The sequence below is a fragment of the Phaenicophaeus curvirostris genome, chromosome 3 (genome assembly GCF_032191515.1).
Source record: "Phaenicophaeus curvirostris isolate KB17595 chromosome 3, BPBGC_Pcur_1.0, whole genome shotgun sequence".
NCBI classification, from domain to species: domain Eukaryota; kingdom Metazoa; phylum Chordata; class Aves; order Cuculiformes; family Cuculidae; genus Phaenicophaeus; species Phaenicophaeus curvirostris.
This window is the reverse complement of record NC_091394.1, coordinates 54,264,441-54,286,271: the sequence shown is the minus strand read 5'-3', so window position 1 is coordinate 54,286,271 and position 21,831 is coordinate 54,264,441. Positions and strand designations below refer to the sequence as shown.

At 37.6% G+C, this 21,831-nt stretch overlaps 1 non-coding gene across 1 annotated transcript; it reads left to right on the top strand.

Moving 5' to 3' along the window:
• The first annotated feature begins 11,706 nt into the window (after positions 1-11,706).
• Positions 11,707-11,777, top strand: TRNAG-CCC (transfer RNA glycine (anticodon CCC)). The gene has a single exon. It is a non-coding gene; the product is annotated as a tRNA-Gly (tRNA).
• Positions 11,778-21,831: the final 10,054 nt, after the last annotated feature.

The following is a 21,831-nucleotide window of genomic DNA, read 5'->3' as shown; positions in this document are numbered from 1 at the left end:
TGGTTATAGTGATCCATTGCTGGAGGTGATTTTATCAGTAATGCCAGAATAAATAAACTTAGAAGTATATTATTTACATATACTTACCATTAAACTTCATTACATATCAGTTCGTATTTTCAAAGTGTGGTCAGCAATGATTCGTTATTGACCTCTTGTAGGCAAATTGCTGTAGACAAGGAATCTAAACATCGAGATGTATGCAATGATAAATACTTGTGTGTTGTGATCCTTCTTCACTAGCCTGTATTCCCTGTGACTTTGGACTTTTACTTTGTTCCTTCTTCCTATCTGTCTTCTAAAGCATTTTCCATTATTGCCAATGTGCTTTCAGAAGTCTTTTGTATTTTATGACCTTTCCAGGATGTCCTGTAACTCCTTTTCACTTCTGTAATATGCTTTTCTGAAGTGGGTTGAAAGGCAGTGCAAACCATGTCAATGACTTGAAACAGGGATGCCTCCTTAGCTTCTTTAAATGTGCTAAATATTGAGTAGACTTTCCAAGTGTTTGTGCAAATACATACATGTCTTTCTCAGTTTGATACAGTTAATTCAGAATTTTAAGATGTACTTAATCTCTCTGATTTTATTCTTCTTTTGACTTCGGACACTAAAACCTTCTGTTGTGTTCCCCAGTTACTTAGTTCGTCTTGAAATTTTTCTTGAGTTTCTCAGTTCTTTTTGGCCTTGTTAAATGTAATCATATTATATGCACTTTTAATTTCACCACTCCTTGGCCTTTCAGAACATCTGTAAAGGCATCAAAGCAACAGATACGGGATTTTGAGAGTATCAGAATTTTTCATCTCACCTTCTGACCACTTAACTTTTTAGTAGTCTTTTATGCAGGATTTTGTTCATTTCCCTTAGAATTCTGTCACTGTGTTACAGCTGTCAGCTTGCTTAGCAGTTGTAGGACAATGTGGTCAGTTTTTCTGTTTTGCTTTTGTAGTCTTGGTGGAAATAAGGGCTCTGGAGTTTGGTTGATGTGCAAGAAAAAGTGTGATGTTTTCCTGTAACAAGCCTTTGTTTTGCGGTGTATTAAAACTGGTTTACAGGAACTCTGTTCTTTTGAAAGAAGGCACAATGTAAGCAAAATCCCTATGATGGTGGCAATAGGTTACTAATACCTATGGAAATTCATCATCTGTACTGAAATGATTATACCATGTGTGTTTTCTGTGTCACCTAGTTAAGTTATTTCCCGTTCATAATACAAGACAGTGATGTAGACTGTTGAGTGCAGGCTTAAAGGATTCCACTGTCGCACGTATACCAGGGCAAGCAGCCAATGCCTTGGGATACCCACAATATCAGCAACAAGCACAGAGCAAATGGCCGGTGTTCTCATGCCTGCTGCCTTATTGAAACCTTGGAATCTTTACCAAGACCCATGAGTTAGTAACTTTATCACTGTAGCTGTGGGATTTTTAGAAGTGGAAATTCACTGGGGTAGCTGCTAGCTGGGTAGAGAAACACTATATAAGGCTATGCGTCCACATAATAAAGTGATCTTGTTTGGCACCTTAAAACGGTGCCTGTGCCTCTGTCGCTACACCTAGTCGTTGGGCACCTTGCAACCTGTTTTGTTTGTGTGAATGTAAATTAAACAAAAAATGCTAATGGTGCAAGTGTTTTTAGGATTATCAGCATCTATGGGAAGAAGTTGAGTAGAAAACATTTTTTCTACACCTCAGTGAAGAAATTTTTTTTTTTTTTTCATACTGTAACTCTTTTTTCCCCCTAGCCATTTACTAGACTGGTAATGAAAGTCATGCTTACATTACAGAGGAAATAGACCCTTCAGCTGCCATCTGAGGAGAGCTAGAATAACTTGTGGTATTGATAGGTGTGAGAGAGACGGATTTGTGATGACACAGACTTGAAAGGCTGTTCTGCGGTTGGTAGTCTTTTCTTTATGCTCAGTGCCACCAGTGAAAAAGTGATGAAGATTGCATGAAACTTGAAATACTGAGCACACTACAGTGTGTTATTTTTACACATATTTGCTGTGACTGGTAGCACTGTATTTTCCCATGAGATTATTCTCAGGAAGTTGTAGGTGACAGGCAATATGTGAAAATTAAAGTCTATGCCATTATGTGTCTGTCATTAGAATAATTTCAAGTATCATTTGTATGTTTCTTTCGTGAGTGGTGGGACGTAGGAAGGTACAGGTGTTCAAAGTGTTAGGTTTCATGCTTTCGTTATATACATTCTGTAGCATTTGGAATGTGACATTGCAAGATGTCTTTTCCCCATCACTAGATGGAAATCTTGGAAGCAAATAAAGGAGGAGTGTCTATCAAATAATCTATTAGGAACAACTCTTGAATTAGTGATGAAGTCTCTTCATTATTGTTTTTTGTTGTTTTACTTTGTTTAAATATGAAAAACTTGTTCAGATTTTATTTGGGTTGTAAGGCAGTGGATGTCTCTAAAATTCAGCTACTGTTTGTCTTAGTTCTGCTGTAGTGGATTTATTTTGCCATTTAAGGCATGCTTTGGAATATGTTATTGACCAAGATAATTCTCTGGGGAGCATGGGGGAAACTCCTCTTTTATGCGTGCCAAAACAATAATAAAAATAATGCACAAGCACTAGCAGTCATTGCAACACTTTAACCTGATGTCCCTCTATTTCTTCTGGCTTTCACCAAATCCATTCTCATACCCGGCTGTAACAAAAGGCCTGTGCACACTCTGTGACAAGACCTGGCAGCGTCTCATGGAAGTGCTTTCCTGATGATTGTTTTAGTTGTTACCTCCTTCTGTAATTATGGACAGTTTTCCTTCTTCTAATGCTGATAAATCTGCTATTCAGAGTGAGTGTCAAGTCATTCTCCCCTCCTTTGACCTTGTCTGCTGTCTGCAGGTTGCTTTTTACGTGAGGGATTGATGCCAGTACAAAAATGCACTTCACAAATGACATTTGACCACAAGATGACAGTGCAGAGGATTGATTAAGTGAAGATGGCCCTGGACTAGGTTCAGCCACTAGCAGAGAAAGAAGTTGACTCATATTTTGTTTGATTAACGTGTGAGGTATGAAACAGAGTGTTGTGCTTAACTACGCCAATACCTGTTGAGAGGTCCAACTGGAAGTTGTAATGTTGGCAGGCTGTTTAAGTGCAAGTGAACTGGCAGCATGAGTAGTTTTGATATCTGGCTGAAATTGCATGAACCTGCCAGGGCAGATATTCTAAAATTCCTTCATGCATACCTGTTCAAGAAACATAGTAGAGAATCAAAATAAATCTTTACTAATTCAGATCTGCTTTACATTTTCCTTTATGGAGAGGGACTTCCTTGGAATATTTCCAAATAGATGGATTCACTTTGCGTGTATTTCTATTAGGAATGAGTTAAGGCATTCTGAATTTATTTGGACCGAATACTGTATGAAGTTAAAAGAAACAGAGGAGAAGATTATAAAGGATGAAAAACACCTTGAGAAGTCAGTGAAGCAAAAAGCAGAAATCCAGGAAGATGCAAAATGTTGGAACAGCAAAGTGAGTCTTGAATATTTATAAACAAACAAGTAAATGAGTTTCTTTTATTGAAAAGTACATGAATGCCTGAATATTTTCTATGTTTAAAAGTTAAGGTCCTCTGTAAAACTAAAAGTACAAATACTGATTTTAAAATAAATATTGATAGATTCTAAGTAACTCTTATGTTCATTCTTCTGTTGTTATTATTTTTCAGATTTATTTATTGAAAATATCATGATCATAATCATTTTACGTTCCTCTAAGTGTTGATGGATGCATATCTGCTTTTTATTGCTTGCCTTCTTAAAACATCTGGAAAAAAGTGTGCACTCAGTGGGACAGTGTAAGTATTCTCTTGAATTAGTAGTTTTTTTGACCTGAGATGGCATGTGATGCACTCTTACAGCACGCAGACTGATCGCCTATTTTACTTAAAATTCCCATTTTCTGCTATATTTGTCTAGCATTCATTTCAAAATCTTGTTGTACTTGGCAGTTTAAAATCTGTAATAGATTTCCTCACACTGCCTGAGTAGGAGTTTTCAATTAAATCACAGCTCCATGTGTGGAACCAGTAGAAAATGCCAGTAGACAACCACAAAAAAGCTTGGGATTTTTTTATATGAATGAGTATGTGTGTATATATGTGTATGTTTGTATGTATATAAAGTACGAAATTCATACCCTTGTACATGCCCAGAATTGTTGTAATTTGTGGATCTAGGCAACTAGTTCCTGATGAGGACCCACTGGGATCCAGAATCTGGATGGAGTATTTCTGAGAAGCTGAATCTACCAAGCATGCCCAGAACTTAACAAAAACCAGAAAGCAAGCATGACCACCACCACCACCCACCACCCCTTGCAAAAATTACAGTTATATTGGATGGCAATCATGTTCTTGTCTTTTGTTTCCAAGTGTGTATTACAGTTTTCTTCCTGTTACTGTTACCAGCAATTGCAACCAACTGATATCAAGAAAACCACTATTTTCAAAAAGAGTCCATGCTTACTAATGAACTCGATGATCCGGTGGGTCTCTTCTAACCTGGTGATTCCATGATTCTATGATTCCTTTTTTAACTTTTTCCTTCTGGATATGTTTCTAGCTGGGTTTGCCTGACCTGATATACTTTAGTAGGTACTTCTTGGGTATTAAGAGCAGCACAGTGAAAAAGGAGAAATGTGCAACAGGGATAAGGTGGTGCATGGTGGTGGTGACCTTTGGTTTGATTAGTTTATGCTAACAGTGAGCTAGAGTTAAGTTTAGCATAAAGCTGATCTGCTGTTGTCAATTTCCTTCAAAAAAATGGTTAAACCAACTAACCAAATAAATCCTTATAATTAATAGTGGAGAAAGCTAAAAGTAATTCTTCTGATCATCGTATGTACTGGGATGGTGGAGTTATTTTGGGAAATGGGAAAATATTGAGATTATTGTCAGTGACCTCAGTAGGGTTTGAATTCAGTTGAAATTATAACATGACAATTGGCATGTACATCAAGTTTGAAGACAGAGTTAGTGATGTGAACTGATATTTTTCTGCATTTTTTTCCTGGCATCTTCCCCTTCTTCTAATTCATGCTGGCTTTTAAATTTTATATATGATTTATTTGAAATGTTACAACTTTTGACACTGTAAAGACAACTCTGAGTTTTCTTTTTTTTGTGTTACCCAGATTCGCATTATAAAAGGTATCTGTTCTCATTAAATCATTTTTCTGGATTTACATGGCATTGCTTTTCAAGTATTAGAAGAAACCCCTCTTGCAAAATTAATTTCATACCTATCTATTTCTCCTTTATTTTTTTGTCTTCACTAATTGCCTGCACAGTGTGGCAGTATTTCAGGTCATTCCTGTCAAAATGCTTGTTCTAAAAGTGTTCAAAGAGGATAAAACATTTCTGAATCACGCTTTTTCCTATGTACTAGCAGTTTAAAAACTGGCACATTTTGCTCATACTTAATCCATTGAGGTTTTTTCCTCTGTAGATGTAAACAATTTCTCTTTGTCTTTCCTATGCTTCCCCTAAACTGTATTTCTTGGAGTATTTTACGTATTGGGAGACTTAACAATTCGCTTTTTTCTAGATTAGTAAAGGCACTTCTTTACAGTTTTTCCTCACAGATCATGTTTTATAATCCCTAACCATTCAGGTTCGGACCTTCAGTCCCCATCCAGTTAGGAAGGTACATCCATACAAGTACAATTGGCAGAATCCTGGAGAAGTACAACAGAGCTGTGACATTCTGGACAAGGTAACAGGACAAAGCCTGTAGTGTTCCCCTCCTATGCTGCCGGGACATAGTAGTGAAGTATCTTATGTAAATCTACTCTTCAACTGATTCTTGAGGTAGCAGTAGGAAATTACATGCCATTTAGAGTGTCTGTGTCCTAATTCTGTCCCAGTCTTACCACATGTATTCTCTGCCTTTAAGCTAACATCCACATCAAACCTTGGACTCATTTGTTGTCTGGTCATATTTTGGTTAGATCCATATTTCTATGGAGATTGTATAGGTAAGTTCTGCAAGGATAACTATGTTGGTTCAGCATTTGCAGAGGAAGAAGCACCTATGGAAAAAAGTTCATTAGGCTCAATGGGAGCAGACATGCCTTTATCTATCTGAAGGCACTCTAGATACTTCCCTTCTCTTATAGATTCTTGTTTCCCTTACATCCTCATTTTTCCTTAAGCTCTGATGATTGATTCATCATTGAATCTCCATGTGACTCTGTATTAAGTCAACAGATATGTTGAGATATTAAGAAAAATCTTGAAGCTGAGAGGAACTTAAGGTGTTCTGTTCAATTATGCCACATATGTCTTGTATGAATTTTCAGACTGTGAGTGTGTGCTTACTGATAATGTGAAGTCTAAAGATTCTGCTAGGATACATCACAATGTCAATGTGCATATGAATAATATAGCATGAAATATCTCTGCTTACTTTTAAATAGTCTTCCTTTTAAATTTAGTTTTTTAAATATCATTTCATTAGTACAAAGAAATACAGGAGATATTTTTATTACTTACTTTACAGAGTATTTTCTGGATAGAAGATTTGAATAACAAAATAGCTGCCTAAAAAGACAAGAGCGCAAAAATACCAGGTGCTTCTTTGAAATGCTTAAAGCTGTGGAAGAATTATTCAGATTTTTTACTGGTTTTATATAAATGAAGTGAAAATGCTTACACACCTGCATCTTCTGTGTTGACCTGAAATAATTTCAGCTTATGCTAAAGGTGTCTTAATATTTTAATGTTCATGAGAATTCTACCGGGGACCTGAAAAAAAAAAAGGTTCTGAAAAGAATTACATTCTTAAACATTTTGCAGAAATTGATGACTGAGTTGTATAGACATCCTGTCAGCATGAAAACATTCCTTACTAGCTCCCAAACTTCCATAAAAGAGATGTGGGAAAAGGGAGGGGGTAAAAAGATGAAAGAAAGGAGGAGATATGTGTATACTTCTTATTAATGCTCCAAGTTGGTCCTCATACCTTTCGTATCAAAGTAAATCAATGACAGGACACAAATGGGTAAGAAACTAGGCTTCATTAGTTCTGACGTTGATGGAACTACTTATTAGGATTATTAGAACATTTTAGAATTAGTGCTGTAGCTTTCCAAATTTATTATTTTCAGTTTAGTTGACAACTTTTTTTATGGATTAAGAATTTTATTACTTTATACGTGTAAGACAATGGAGAGAGATCTTGCCCATCTCAGAAGTATTAACTTAAAAGTTGAAAAAGGAAACTTAGATTTGTAAGAACATGCACAGGCAAATGTGTAGCATCAGGACAGAGGAGTTCTCGGAAAACAGATTTGGGAAGCATTGTTGCTTGAGATCATCTTGTGCATGAAAACTTCACAGGAATGCTAGAAAGACTGGACAAGTTCACTGGATAAATCCTTTGAGCATTATCTGTTTCATATATAATTAGTATTGTGAGTGTGTCTGTGATTATTGTCTTTCCATGTGTTCAAGAGTTCAAGAAATGCATATGAAACTTCAGATTCAAGACTCAGAAAATAGTTATGCCAAGTTCCTATTAATGAAGGATTCCAGAAGCTCAGTCTATTTATGTCTTCAAAGGATGATCTGAAGACTGAAATATCTTTTCAGACTGCTATTTATTCTAGTCCTAGGCACAGTGAGTGGAGACTGAATATAGAATTCAAATTCAAGTATTTACTTTAGAAGAAAAATAGTTATTCAGATGAATTACCTTTTAAATCTTGTTTCAGTGGAAAAACAGGATTATTAGCCAACATGATAAAATCCTAGATTTCTGTTCGTTGCTTTTTTGTTGTAATTTGAGATAACATAGAAGGATTTTCTTGAATGGCATAATATCAGAAGAATATTTCAAGTTATATTGATGACATTGATGAAGACCTCACGCACCAATACTGAGTGCTATGCAGAGGCACACAGAAATGGTGTTATCTTTGACAGAATTATCTTGAATTAATTTTTTTAACTATTCCAAGACCTATGTCTAGATAACTTGTGATTGAGCTTAGAAAGATCTAAAATACAAAGCTTATGCAAACAAGACATTCTGTGGATACTCAGCCTCCTGAGACAGAAGACAGGGAGAGAGAGCAAGAACAAAGCTCCAGTGATCCAAGGGGAAATGGTTAGAGACCTGCTCAGCCAATTAGACATTCATGAGTCTATGGGGTCAGATGGGATCCACCCAAGGGTATTGAGGGAGCTGGCAGAGGTGATCACCAAACACCTTTCTGATATTTACCAGCAGTCCTGGCTGACCGGTGAAGCTCTGCTTGATTGGAGATTGGCAAATGTGACCCCCCCATTTACAAGAAGGGCTGGAGGGAGGATCCAGGGAACTACAGACCTGTCAGTGCTGGGGAAGGTCATGGAGGAGGCTATCTTGAGAGCCATCTCACAGCAGACATGGGAGAAATGGGTGATCAGGCACAGTCAGCATGGGTTTATGAAAGGCAGGTCCTGCCAAACTAAGCTGGTGGCTTTCTATGACAAGATTACTCACTTAATGGATGAGGGAAAGGCTGTGGATGTTGTGTAGCTGGACCCTGGACAGGTGCACCCTCTGCTGGGTGAAAAACTGGCTGAATGTCCAGGCCCAGAGAGTGGTGGTAAAAGGAGTGAAATCCAGTTGGAGGCCAGTCAGAAGTGGTATCCCCCAGGGCTCAGTGCTGAGTCCAGTTCAATATCTTTATCAATGACCTGGATGAGGGGAATGAATGTACCCTTAGTAAGTTAATGGATGACACTAAACTGGGAGGAAGTGTTGATCTGCTGGAGGGTAGGGAGGCTCTGCAAAGGGATCTAAACATGCTCATGCCATGGGCTGAGGCCAATGGGAGGAGGTTTAACAAGGCCAAATGTCGGGTCCTGCATTTGGGACACAACAACCCTGTGTGCTACAGACCTGGGGAAGAGCGGCTAAAAAGCTGACTGGCAGAGAAGGACCTGGGGGTGGTGGCTGATCGAATGTCTGTCATGTCGACTGAACATGAGCCAGCAGTTTGTACAGGTGGCCAAGAAAGCAAACAGCATCTTGGCTTGTATCAGAAAGAGTGTGGCCAGCAGGACCAGGGAAGTGATGTTCTCCTGTACTCGGCACTGGTGAGACTGCGCCTTGAATCCTGTGTTCAGTTCTGGGCCCCTCACCACAAGAAAGATATTGAGGTCCTGGAGCGAGTCCAGAGAAGAGGCAACAATGCTGGTGAAGGGGCTGGAGAACAAGTATTATGAAGAGCAGCTGAGGGAACTGGGGTTTTTTTAGGCTAGAGAAGAGAAGGCTGAGGGGAGACCTTATCACTGCCTGCAATTACCTGAAAGGAAGTTGTAGTGAGGTAGGTGCTGGTCTGTTTTCCCAAGTGACAAGCTTTCTCATAGAATCGTAGAATGTGAACCTCCCCTGGCACAGCTTCAGGCCATTCCATCTCATCCTGTCACTGCCAGGGGAGGTTCAGGTTAGACATTAGGAAAAATTTCTTCAATGGAAGGGTCATTGGGCACTGGAAGAGGTTGCCCGGGAAGGTGGTTGAGTCACGCCCCCTGGAGGTGTTTAAAAGACAGGTACATGAAGTGCTTAGGGATATGATTTAGTAGACAACAGATACAATTTGACTCGATGATCTCAAAGGTCTTTTCCAACCTAGAAATTCTATGATTCTAAGTATTTGAGTAGGGGAAGTGTTCCAATTACCAGAATACTTTGGGATTTGTTTTCCAACATTTACCTCCGACTGTGTTGCCTTTCCTTTCTGGTATGTTAAGCATCTTAAATTAGTGGAGCTGAGGAAAAACAATGCATTTGGCCTGATATGTACTCATTTCCCATGAAGACTGAATATATCTAACAGATATTAGATCAGAAGATCTCAGGTCCACACGCTGTGTGTGAATGTATGAAAACTTAAAATAAGAAAAATAAAAACTGTAGTATGCTTCTCAAATTGGGACAGAGTTCCTGAGTAAGCTGCAGAAGCTGTGATAAAATTTTCAACACCTGTACATAGAGTGTAGTATGGAACACGTGCACCAAAGGTCTGGAATTGCTCTTTCAGCTGTAGTCTGCTTGCTTTTCTTCTTCAATGTTTATGTTCCTCTTCATACATGTTTAAAGTGTTTTGATTTGCAGAGTCGTGGGTAGCCTTGGATGAATCAAAACAGTTTTGCTCAACATGAAAGGTGTAGGAAATCAGAGTGGAACAGTCATTGTTTGGTTCCTCTAATTCCTTTCCAGCTTCAGCGCAGATCTACTTATTCTGCATTGTTCAGATTAATTGCTCCCTAAGCTTTGATATTTTGAAATTTAAGTCTTTTTATAATCATAGATATTTTGAATGGAATTGTGAAACCATTTACTCACCATGTTCCCAAAGAGATGATTATCTATTCTTATACTCATTTTAATAAATAATCAGATGAATTTTTAATGGTTCTGGTGTTGGCTGTTTCAAAACTTCTCTAGACAAAGTGAGTACTTAATTGCCCAGTGACCTTTTGTCAGTACTTTGGAATGTATGTTACTTTCTTTAGGTAATTTGTTTCTGGTAGAGAGTTCTTTTTCTTCTGTAGTCTACCATAAGTATCGTTCATATGAGGTTGTTATGGGACATATGGATGGATATATTAACAATGCTTTATTAGGGAGAACTGCATGTGTCATGAAGAATGCGATTTGCAAGTCTTCTACATGTGGAATTTGAAGAAATAAGTCATCTCTGATAGAAGAGTTGGTAAAATCTGTTTCCGACTCAGATCACAAAACCATCTGTAGAAAAACTGTCTGTGTTTTGAAAATGATGCGGTTGTGGTCTGAATAGTTCAAATTAGTGCTGTCAGAGTCTCTGTGATTCAGAAATTCTGTAAGAGCTAACCACAAGCAGTTACTAAAAGTATATGGAAATTAATTGTTCAGGGGCAAATTTGCAACTGATGTTTCATTTAGTATTCAGGATATCCTTGTGTGGGGTGGAGTATTGCAATCACTTCTGATCCCAGATAAGCATTTGGTATTTGGTCACAAGGCATCGCGTACTGTACCTTCACAAATCCCTTATTTGTCACTGATTCTTTATAGCATTATTTTCTTGACCTGCTTTATCAACCTGTCTGTAACACTTAGAGCTGTAACTCTCATAAGTCATGGTTATGTCACAGCCCTGGTTACTACTCACATTAGTATTGTTGGTCTGTGTCTATCTCATTGCTAACTTCACTGGTGTGCAGGAAACTGTAATCAATGTGTGTGATGAAGACAGACCTGTGAAAGTCTAAAGAATAGAATTATTATTACTGTCTAATGAACTGGCTTTTAACTAAATTGTCTTAGACTTAGAAATACGAGAGTACGTCTGCTTTTATATTGCTTGCCTTTAGCCAAAAAAATCTCTGTTGCTCTTTCTTTTTATCATCTTTGAATATTATAACCTAGGGAAGATTTGGGCCATTCACATGAGTACTCTTGGCTATGTTTTTCCTAACATGCTTGCAGTAGATTGTGATAATCTCTGGTGTTTTAATTCACAAGGAATAAGATCTTTTAAATCTATACAAGATTCTTTTGTCTCAACAGCTGAAAAAGGGCTAGGAAGCCTTTGTATTTAAGGACTATCTAAACTGATAAGTGACTATGCAGCAGTTTGTATCTTCGGAGAACACAGGGTAATTTGATTACACAAGGACTACAGGGAAGCACCAGTGGTGTAGTGGTATCATGCAAGATTCCCATTCTTGCGACCCGGGTTCGATTCCCGGCTGGTGCAGTGAAAACTTCCCTTTCTCACACAGCACGGTACAGCACCTGTGCTACTTGTAAATAATCAAGTCAACCTGAGCTGTTACAAAAGTCTGGGGTTAGTCTGGACACATATTTTAGCTAGACCTCAGTTTGTTACTTGGGCTATTACAACTCCTGCAGTATCTTTGAAAAACACTTGTATGTGAGATTTTGTAAAGCAGTTATGGCTTTAAATACAGTGTCTTGCAGATGTGTGATATTGCTGAGGTCTCCAGGTATTTTTTTGAATTTTGGAAAGATCATATTGCAGTTCCAGTTCTTTGGGACTGAGTTCTTGTCTCCATCAAATTGCTCAGCTGCTTGGGAATCACAGTAAATTGAGTCCAGCTATTGACAATCTATTAGCAGAGAAAGGACAATTGCAATACACATTCCATCCATGGTATATGTAAGGTATAGGTCATCAAGATGTATATAGGCAATTTTTTTTCTATTCTCGTGCTTTGTGCTTCTGTGTTACTTGTATTTTGAGAAGGGAGATTAGGTTGCTGTGGGCTTGCACTGTCTTACAAGGTTTTTCAAGGACTATAAGATACTGCTGACTGCAAGACTGTATTCTTAAGAACCAGCAGTTCACAGGCAGTGAAAGCAGAATGTGCAGGAACTGTGTATGTGTGTGTACATGTATGAAATAATCCATGAAGTTCAGTCCTTGTGCATTTAGACATCTTTGGCTTTGTAAAGTATATTATGTTTCCTTCCTTTAATTAAGTAAATCATAGAATCATAGAATCATAGAATCATAGAATAACCAGGTTGGAAGAGACCCACTGGATCATCAAGTCCAACCATTCCTATCAAACACTAAACCATGCCCCTTAGCACCTCGTCCACCCATGCCTTAAACACCTCCAGGGAAGGTGAATCAACCCCCTCCCTGGGCAGCCTCTGCCAGTGCCCAATGACCCTTTCCATGAAAAATGAAAAATGACACCCTGTATTGAAGAAGTTGATCTTTGAGAAAAATACGGCCACTGATTCATCTAAGGAAATGTGTGATCAGTGCCAGCCTGTTGTGTGTTTGCAGATTAAGTATCAAAACCAAAGTTACCTGTTCTTTGAAGATCCTTACAATGCTATTTAGGTTTGTCATTCTAATTCTGCAGATACTCAGTGGCAGTAAACAGATTATTTTTCAGTGACCCCATTCTTCTACAAAGAAATACTGAAAAATATTAAGTTCTAATGGCACAGAGGTTGCATGCTGTCAGTCAAGGCAATATCAATGTTGAATTGCAGGTTCTCTTATTTGATTCAGTTTTGGTTTTCCTGTGCAATCTGACAGTCTAATTGAGTGGTATTTTAAGTTCACTTCTGTTAATTTACTTCTACTTAAAGTTTGATTGTATGCAAATAAAATAAATTGTTTTATATGACCTAAGAATCCTACAAATATCAACACAGTTAGGAATTTGAATTCATCGGCTGTATGACTAACCTGTACTACGACACTGGTGTGATGTACCTTAGACATGGCCATTTATTATAAGATAGATGAGCTGAGACTCTGTGACCAATTTTAAAACTTTCGGATAAAAGGGCTGTTCTTGCCACTTTCTTCTCATCCAAAATTGATAGTTTTACATTATATTTGGGAAAAAGGGCCCAAGAAAGCTGTTTAATATTCAAGGATCACCGTCTTCCAGCTCAAGAGCTGTCCATTCCAATGAGTAGGAAGTCAAGCAAAAATGCCAAGAGGCTTGCATGGATGAACAAGGAACTCCTGGAAAAACTGAGACACAAAAAGGAGCTATACAGAAGGTGGAAACTGGGACAGGTAACCTAGGAGGAATACAGAGAATTATCTGAGCATGCAGAGATGCAGCTAGGAAAGCAAAAGCCCAAATGGAATTGAATCTGCAAAACATATTAAGGGCAACAAGAGGGGCTTCTATAAATGCTTAGGTCATGAAAGGAAGACTATGGAAAATGTGGGCCTGTTGCTGAATGAGGCAGGGAACCTCACAACACGGGACATAGGAAAGGCTGAAGCCCTGAATGCCTTTTTTGCTTCAGTTTTTAATAGCAGGAGCCAGCCTTCAGGAATCCCAAGTCCCAGAGACCAAGGGAAAAGGCTGGACAAGGAAGGCATACCCTTGGTGGAAGAAGAGCTAGATTAGTGAATACTAAAGCAAAGTGTACCTATGTAAGCCCTTGGGCCCTGATGGGATGCACTCATGAGTGCTGTGGAAGCTGACAGATGTCATTGTGAAACCACTCTCAATAATCTTTGAGTGACTGGGAGAATTGTCTGAGGACCTGGAGGAAAGCAAATGTCACTCCTAAGTTCAATAAAGGCAAGAAGAAGGACCCAGGGAACTACACACTAGTCAGCCTTACATCTGTCCCTGTGAAGGTGATGGAAAAGCTAATCCTGGAAATCATTTTCCAGGCATATTTCACAAGGACAAGAAAGTCATCAGGAGTAGTCAGCATGGATTCACCAAAGGGACGTCATGCATGACCAGGTTTGTAACCTTCTATGGTGAAATGACTAGCCTGGTAGATGAGGGGAGGGCAGTGGATGTTGTCTACCTGGACATCAGTAAGGTTTCTGATACTGTCTCCTATTAGCGTCCTTATAGACAAGCTGATGATGTGTGGAATGGATGAACAGACAGTGAAGTGGACTGAAAAATGAATGGTCAAGTCCAGAGGATGCTTCTTAGTGCTACAATGTCAAGTTGGAGGCTAGTAACTAGCACCGTTCCCCAGAGGTCAATATTGTGTCCAGTGCTGTTTATCTTCATTAATGATCTGGATAATGAGGCAGGGCAGAACATAACCTCAAAAATTTTGCTGATGACGCCAGACTGGGAGGAGTGGCTGTTATGCTGGAGGGCTATGCTGTCATCCAGAGACCTCAAAAGTCTGGATAACTGGGGCAAAAGGAACTTCATGAAGTTCAACAAGGGGGATGAAATGAACTTCATGAAGTTCAAGAAAGAGAACTGCAGAGTCCTCCTTGGGAGGAGCAACACTAGGCATCAATATATACTGGGAGTCACCCCACTGGAAAGTAGCTTGGCAGAAAAAGCCATGGAAGTCCTTGTGGACATCAAGTTGAGCATGAGCCAGCAATGTGCCTTTGCCTTTGGCATCCTGGGCTGCATTAAGAAGAATATTGCCAACAAGTTGAGGGTGGTTATCCATTTCTTTTACTCAGCACTGGTGAGGCCGCAGCTGGAGTGCTGAGTCCACTTCTGGGCTTCCCACTAGAAGAAGGACATGGTTGTACTGCAGAGTCCTACAAAGCACTATGAAGATGATGAAGGGACTAGAGCATTTGTCTTATGAGGAAAGGCTCAGAGGGCTGGAACTGTTCAGCCTGGAGAAGAGAAGACTCAGGGGCAATCTTAATAATGTATGTAAATACCCAAAGGGAAAGTGGAAAATGAATGGAGCCAGGTTCTTTTCCATGATGACCAGTGCCAGTATCAGAAGCAGTGGGCAAAAAGCCAAATCACAGGAGGTTTTGTAAGAGCATCAGGAAACACTTTTTCAATGTGAGGGTTACTGAGCACTGGCAGATACTGCTGATGAAGGTTGTGGATTCTCCATCCTGGGAGATATTAAAAAAAATCTGAACACAGTCCTGGACAACTGTTTTCAGGTGGCCTTGTTTGAGCAGGCTAGTTGAAGCAGATGACCTCCAGAATTTCCTTGCAACTTCAGCCATTCTGTGGTGTTGTGACACAAGTTAACAATACAGATACAGAGGAAAACAAAAAAATTATGCGTATAATTGTTTGATATCTATGAATAAAAAGACTTTGAAGTGTGAGGAAGAGCCTGGTGTATTCAGCATCAAATAGCAGGGTGATAAAATACTGGTTTTGCCTTTAAATTGTTTTCACTTTGCTTTTAAATAATGGGCATTTGTTTCATAGTAATTATTATACTTTATAAAATTAAATGCAAGATTGACTGTTTTATTTCAACAGGTCAAGGAAAAAAGGAGGTGTTTATGTCAGAAATCAAAACTATCTGCAAAAGTGTGAGCAATATTGAACAGCAAATAGAATAATTGAAGATCTCTATAATGCTGAATATGCCATTTGTCCTACATTAAAAAATAAAGAAAGTGTGAGGACTTAAAAGAGCATAAAATTGTGGCAGAATTCTCTTATAAGACATAATATTTAATTAAATTTACTTTTTACAGTGAAGTAGTCAAAAATAATCTTTGTGTCAGAGAATTATTGGGCAAGCAACCTAAGATTTTAAAAACAGTAATTTAAAACTTCTTATTCTAACTATGTGTTTTAAAACACTTGAAGATAACAAATAACAGCAGTCTCTGGAAGAGAAAATTAATTGGATACTAAATGATCACAGGTCATGGCAGGCTAAAAAGTAAAGTTAACACCTTAAATATTCTCAATTGTACCAAAATATTGTTAGGCCTAGAAGATTTAAAATGAATATTATCAACTAACAACCTAATTTTTTATGTTACTAAAGGATTTGTAAATAAATATAGTTTTATTTGATGCTAAATGTAACCATTTAAAATTAAATAATACATTAGAAAATTTACTTAATTGTCATTTGCATTACTAGGTAGATGATGGTTTCCTTAAGTGATGCTGATGGTTGTACTTCTCCCTGCCACCTCAGCAAACATCTGTAGAAACAGACTTTATTGTTCTAAGATGATGTGAAAATATTCAAAACCTTAACTGCAGTTTAGTGCCAGATATCATGTCTGTACATTACACTGAAGCAAAACTATCAAACAAAACCATTCAGTCTTTTGTAGAACTGTTTGGAATGTTATTAACAGACTTTTTTGGTTTGGTTTTGTTTTTTGGTTTTTTTTTTTCAGTTAAGAGCATTTCCATAACTTTGCTTTATCCTTTCTGTATGTCGTCTTCTTGAGCAAGTGCTTATTCTTTTCCTTGGTTTGGGAAATGGATCTGAAAATGACTGGAAACATGAAAAATTTCAGTTGTTTCCGGTCTTCTATCATGAGTAAAACTGCATTGGGCTTTTACACTGGTAGTTGTACAAATCAGCAACTCTGAAACTGGGGGCTGTCCTTCTATCATTACACTTAAATTAAGATTTGCATACTACTTTGTTTTGTATTCCACCATGAAATATGTGTAAATCCTTGCAGATGAGTTCTTCCAAATATGAGCTGCCCCACACTGTGTGAAGGGGTGGGCATACCCACCTCTGCACACCCACTGCAGTGTAACAAGCAGTGATAAGATCTAAGGAAAGTACTTGAGGCTTCCCTTTCTTTGGCAAAGGGAATAAGTGTCTTTCTTAGGAACTAGAACTGACAATATAGTAATCAGTGTGAAAGAAGTAATTATGTTTTAAGTGTCTGAAAGAAGAGGGCATTTTCGCTGGATCATATTGCTGAAAAGAAAAAGCAAAATGCCTTCATTTTTGTTTCCAAGTCACTAGGAAACAGAATTGGCTACTGAAGGTTTATGTCCAGAATTAATGCAAAGAGTTTTCAATAAGCCATATAGTTGTTGCAGAACATTCTCACAGTTGAGTAAGATCAACATCCTTTGAGCCTGTTCAGTTTTGAAAGAGGGTTTTTAATTTTTTCTCAAATTCCAGGTACAAGAATTTCTGCTGCCTCAGCAACAAGGAGGGGTTTTTTTGTTTCAGAATGAGTCTGTGGGTTCATAATTCTGTTATCTGACTACTAGTAAAAGGCTTGGGGGATTGTCTTCTTCTAGGTTTTAGAGTTATTCTATTTGAAGAAGTTTGGACATAGCCTGTGTGTAGCAATGCTTCACCATTTTTGGAGGAGAGGTGGAGGATGCTGAATATTTTGAGATCAGATAATGGATTATGACATTGTTTATTTTTGGTGCCAGTTTAATAAGTCAAATTGAAAAATTAAAGAAAAAAAAAGATTCCTCTAATAGCTAATAGTATTTTCAAAACAAGGCATGAGTGTCAGTGACTAATGTTGTTAGCCCTTCCCCAGCTAAAACTAAGTAGAAACAATGTGACAAAGATCACATCATTAGTTTCCTGGAAACCCAGAGAGGTGTGGTGCAAGTTATAAATCATGGTCTATAGTTATGCATTTGCTTCTGTTTTAAAAGGTTGGAAACAGGGTTTGCAAAAGAAGATTTGTTTGTGAATGATCTACAAAAGATATTGATAATTTCAAGGAAGACGTTTCTCATTGATTAAAGGTTTAAATTGTTCTTTCAGAATGGAAATATTAGTACTTATTTTAATATTTTGTTATATAGTCTAAATGAAATCTAAAACTTGTATAACTATTAAACAATTTAGATAAGTATATTTAGTAATATAATTTTTTCCTTATTCCATTAATACCAATGTCATTTAATATTTGACACTCACAGTAATGATGAAAACGAAATTAATACAGCAGAAAAGATCTTCTGTTTTTCTTGAGGTGCTAATTAATGAAAAATATTAAAATGTGATATCCAAATATTCTATTTTCTTTTTTCTTCCTTCTCTTATTAGCTGTCCTTATTGTCCTTGTTAGCTGTATATTTCATGTATTAGTGATAATAAATAATAAATTTGTATTTTGCTCTTTATACAAGTTCCACAGAAGCTATTCCAAGTATGGTTTTTTATTCCAAATATAATTTTTTATTTCAGAACTTTATTTGGAACTTCCTTGAAAGAAAGAAAGTAAAGAAGCCTGGAGAAGAGAGTGAGCAGTAATATTTTGCTGTAAGATGATAAACACTATATGAAGTAGCAGAGATATTTTCTATTTTAAATGTGCATTTTTTTCATTCAAAAGTAGAGTATATAAATGTACATGGTGGAATAATGAATATTGAAGGGAAAACAAAAATAAGCTTAAAAATGATAATTGTTAAAGTTTTAATGACTAATGTATTTTCTAATTTCTCTAGAATGTAGGACAATGACTTTTGAATACTAACACATCTGTTTATTAACTCTCCAGAAGCATTTCTATTTGGATTAGAAAGTAAGAGCTACATAAATAGCAGAAGCAAACTGAACAACAACCAGAACAAAAAACCCCAGTATTATGCAGCAACAATTAAATGATATACAGTTGAAGTATGTTTAATCTCAAAGACTAGGATGTCATTTCTACACACTTGCCTTGGAAGCGTATACATACATACAGTGTATGTGCTATTTTCTGTCTCTTGCTTGAACTAACCTACAAGGTCCATAGCCTTGAGACAGCATAAAATACAAAGCAGAATTGATATTGGGGTCATTGAGAAGTCCTTTACTTTCTTCATTTGCTACACTGGCTCAGATTGCTTGAGGGGCTTTAGAAATGCAATGGAGAAAATCAATAAAGGACAGAAAAGATTCTAATGTAATAGGAAGTGCCTGCTGATTGCATGTTTGCTCAGCAGATGGCATCTTTTTGTAAATGATGGCTTATATCTGCTGTATCAGTTACTAAACTGTATAATCCACCAAAGGGAATTATTGAATTTCATTACTGAACACTGTGCTTTATATAAACATAGTTAGAAGAAACAAGAATTTTCTTTCTAAGATTCTATTCATTTTTATTATCCTTTCATCTGCATATTGTATAAACCTATATTAGATATTACGTCAGTGTCATATAGATAAAAAAAAAGCTTTCGTGTTGTTCACGGTAGCTTTCATGAATCTAGTAATTTCTGCTGAAAAAACTGGACTTCCTATATACCACAGAATCTTAAATTGTGTGTTAAGAAATTCATTGATTCACTTAGGTTTCTAAATTTGGCAAGGAAGCCAGAGTTATGCATCCTTTCTGTTAAAGACTGTGCTCTGCCAGTCTGCAGATTTACCAGTAGATCTTAGAACCTGAGGAAATGACTGATGAGCCAGCATACAGATAATCAGTAATTCTACAATGTTTCTCAGTGTATGTTTCCCACACTTTTTTATTATTTTTAAGGCTGCCTTTCCTGGTAAATGTAACTGTGTCCATATCCATTAGTTACTTGAGCAATATTTGAGTTGGTATTCTGGAGAAGTGTTAGAGGATTGTTCTGGGTAACAGGAATAAAGCAACATACAAAGCCTATTTTGTGAGACCTGTGGAGCTCTGAGCTGGTAACGATACTGGGATATCTTAAATCATAGAATCATAGAATAGTTTGGATTGGAAGGGACCTTAAAGATCCAGTTCAAACTCCCCCTGCGATGGGCAGGGACACCTCCCACTAGATCAGGCTGCCCAAGGCCCCATCCAACCTGGCCTTGAACACCTCCAGGGATGGGGCAGCCACAGCTTCCCTGGGCAACCTGCGCCAGTGTTTCACCACTCTCATAGTGAAAAATTCCTCCTTATGTCTAGTCTAAATCTGCCCCTTTCTAGTTAATAACCATTGTCCCTAATCCTATCACTACAGGCCTTTGTAAACAGTCCCTCCCCAGCCTTCATGTAGGTCCTCTTGCATTCTTAGAGCCTGATACAGTTCTTTGACTTTAGCAATTGAAGTTTTGTAAAAGGAGAGCGTTATAATAGGGTCTGTCTTATTTTTAACAACAACTCATATTTCTAGCTGTTCAGGATCACACTATATGATTCTTTCAATCATGTTCCATTGTTTTCAATGAAAAATTATTTAATCCTCTATTCAGAGATTAGGATGCTCTCCTATAACTAAGACATTGGCTTGTTTAGAGCTTGTCCAGTGTGTAGCTTAAATTATGTTATGCAAGAAATGGCCATGATTCCATAGTATTCTTAGTACAGGAGTAATATAAAGTCTTCACTTTATCAAACTTATCAATCTTTCATAAGTTTACCTATTTTAGGACAAGATGAATCACAACTTGGAGGCTTCTGCATCTTACCAGTGAATATGAATTGACTTAGTTTGGTCTGCTAACAATTAAATGTCTAAAAGCTGGGTAACCTAGATAACAGCATTTGAATTCTACCCCATAGTACACCGGTAGTCTTGTTCAGCAGCTAAGAAGAATGAAGAATACTGTTCATGTACTGAACAGCTGAATGACCAAATGTCAAGGAACTCACTCTGCTTAGGCTGGATTCTGGACAGTTATCCACTACATCATTGGACAGGACAAGAGAGAAGGGCCTCAAGCTCTGCCAGGGGAGGTTTAGGCTGAACATTAGGAAAAAATTTTTCATGGAAAGGGTCATTGGGCACTGGAACAGGCTGCCCAGGGAGGTGGTTGAGTCACCTTCCCTGGAGGTGTTTAAGGCTCGGGTGGACGAGGTGCTGAGGGGCATGGTTTAGTATTTGATAGGAATGGTTGGACTCGATGATCCAATTGGGTCTTTTCCAACCTGGTGATTCTATGATTCTATGATTCTATGATTCTATGATCAAGCAATGAGGAGTGGATATTCAAGTCTAGCAATATTTGGATCACAGAATATAGAGTATCTCACCATTTTTGTTTGTTTGTTCTAAAACCTGACGGCAAATTGACTCAATACCTAGTATTCCATATGCTTGGAAGCCAGTATTTTCAGGTTTTATCTGCCTTAGTTAAGAAAAAAGGTGCAGGAAGTCATAGAGAGAATATATCTTAATTATCTCAAATTTCATTATTTGTAAAGTTTAAGGCCAGGACGGATCATGCAAACGTTGTGTATATGATGGGCTATCACATTTCTCCAACTTCTCCGGATACTAAGCCTGAAACTAATATGGCTTTTCCTGAAAGGTTTGACACTCTTTATGACCAGTTCAATTACATAGAAATATGCATTAATTACCATATCTCTATTTTCTTTCTAATGAGTCTATGTTCCTGCAAAAAGCCTGAAATGCTATACAGGTGCATATTACACTTTTACAAAGTTCATGCGCCTTAAGAATGTCACTTTCTTGTGGTACCTTGCACACCTTCATTTCTGTGCTAACATCTGTTAAAAAAGCTTTGATTCCTCACTTTTTTACAGCTACCTTTTAGGGATATCTCTAAGAAGCACTTCTTGTGTAAGGAAAAAGATCATTAGACTATGCATCAGGCTGGTGCTTCAGAAAAATCATGCTGTATCTAAAGAAGAATTTTTTAAAATACTATTCTTTCTT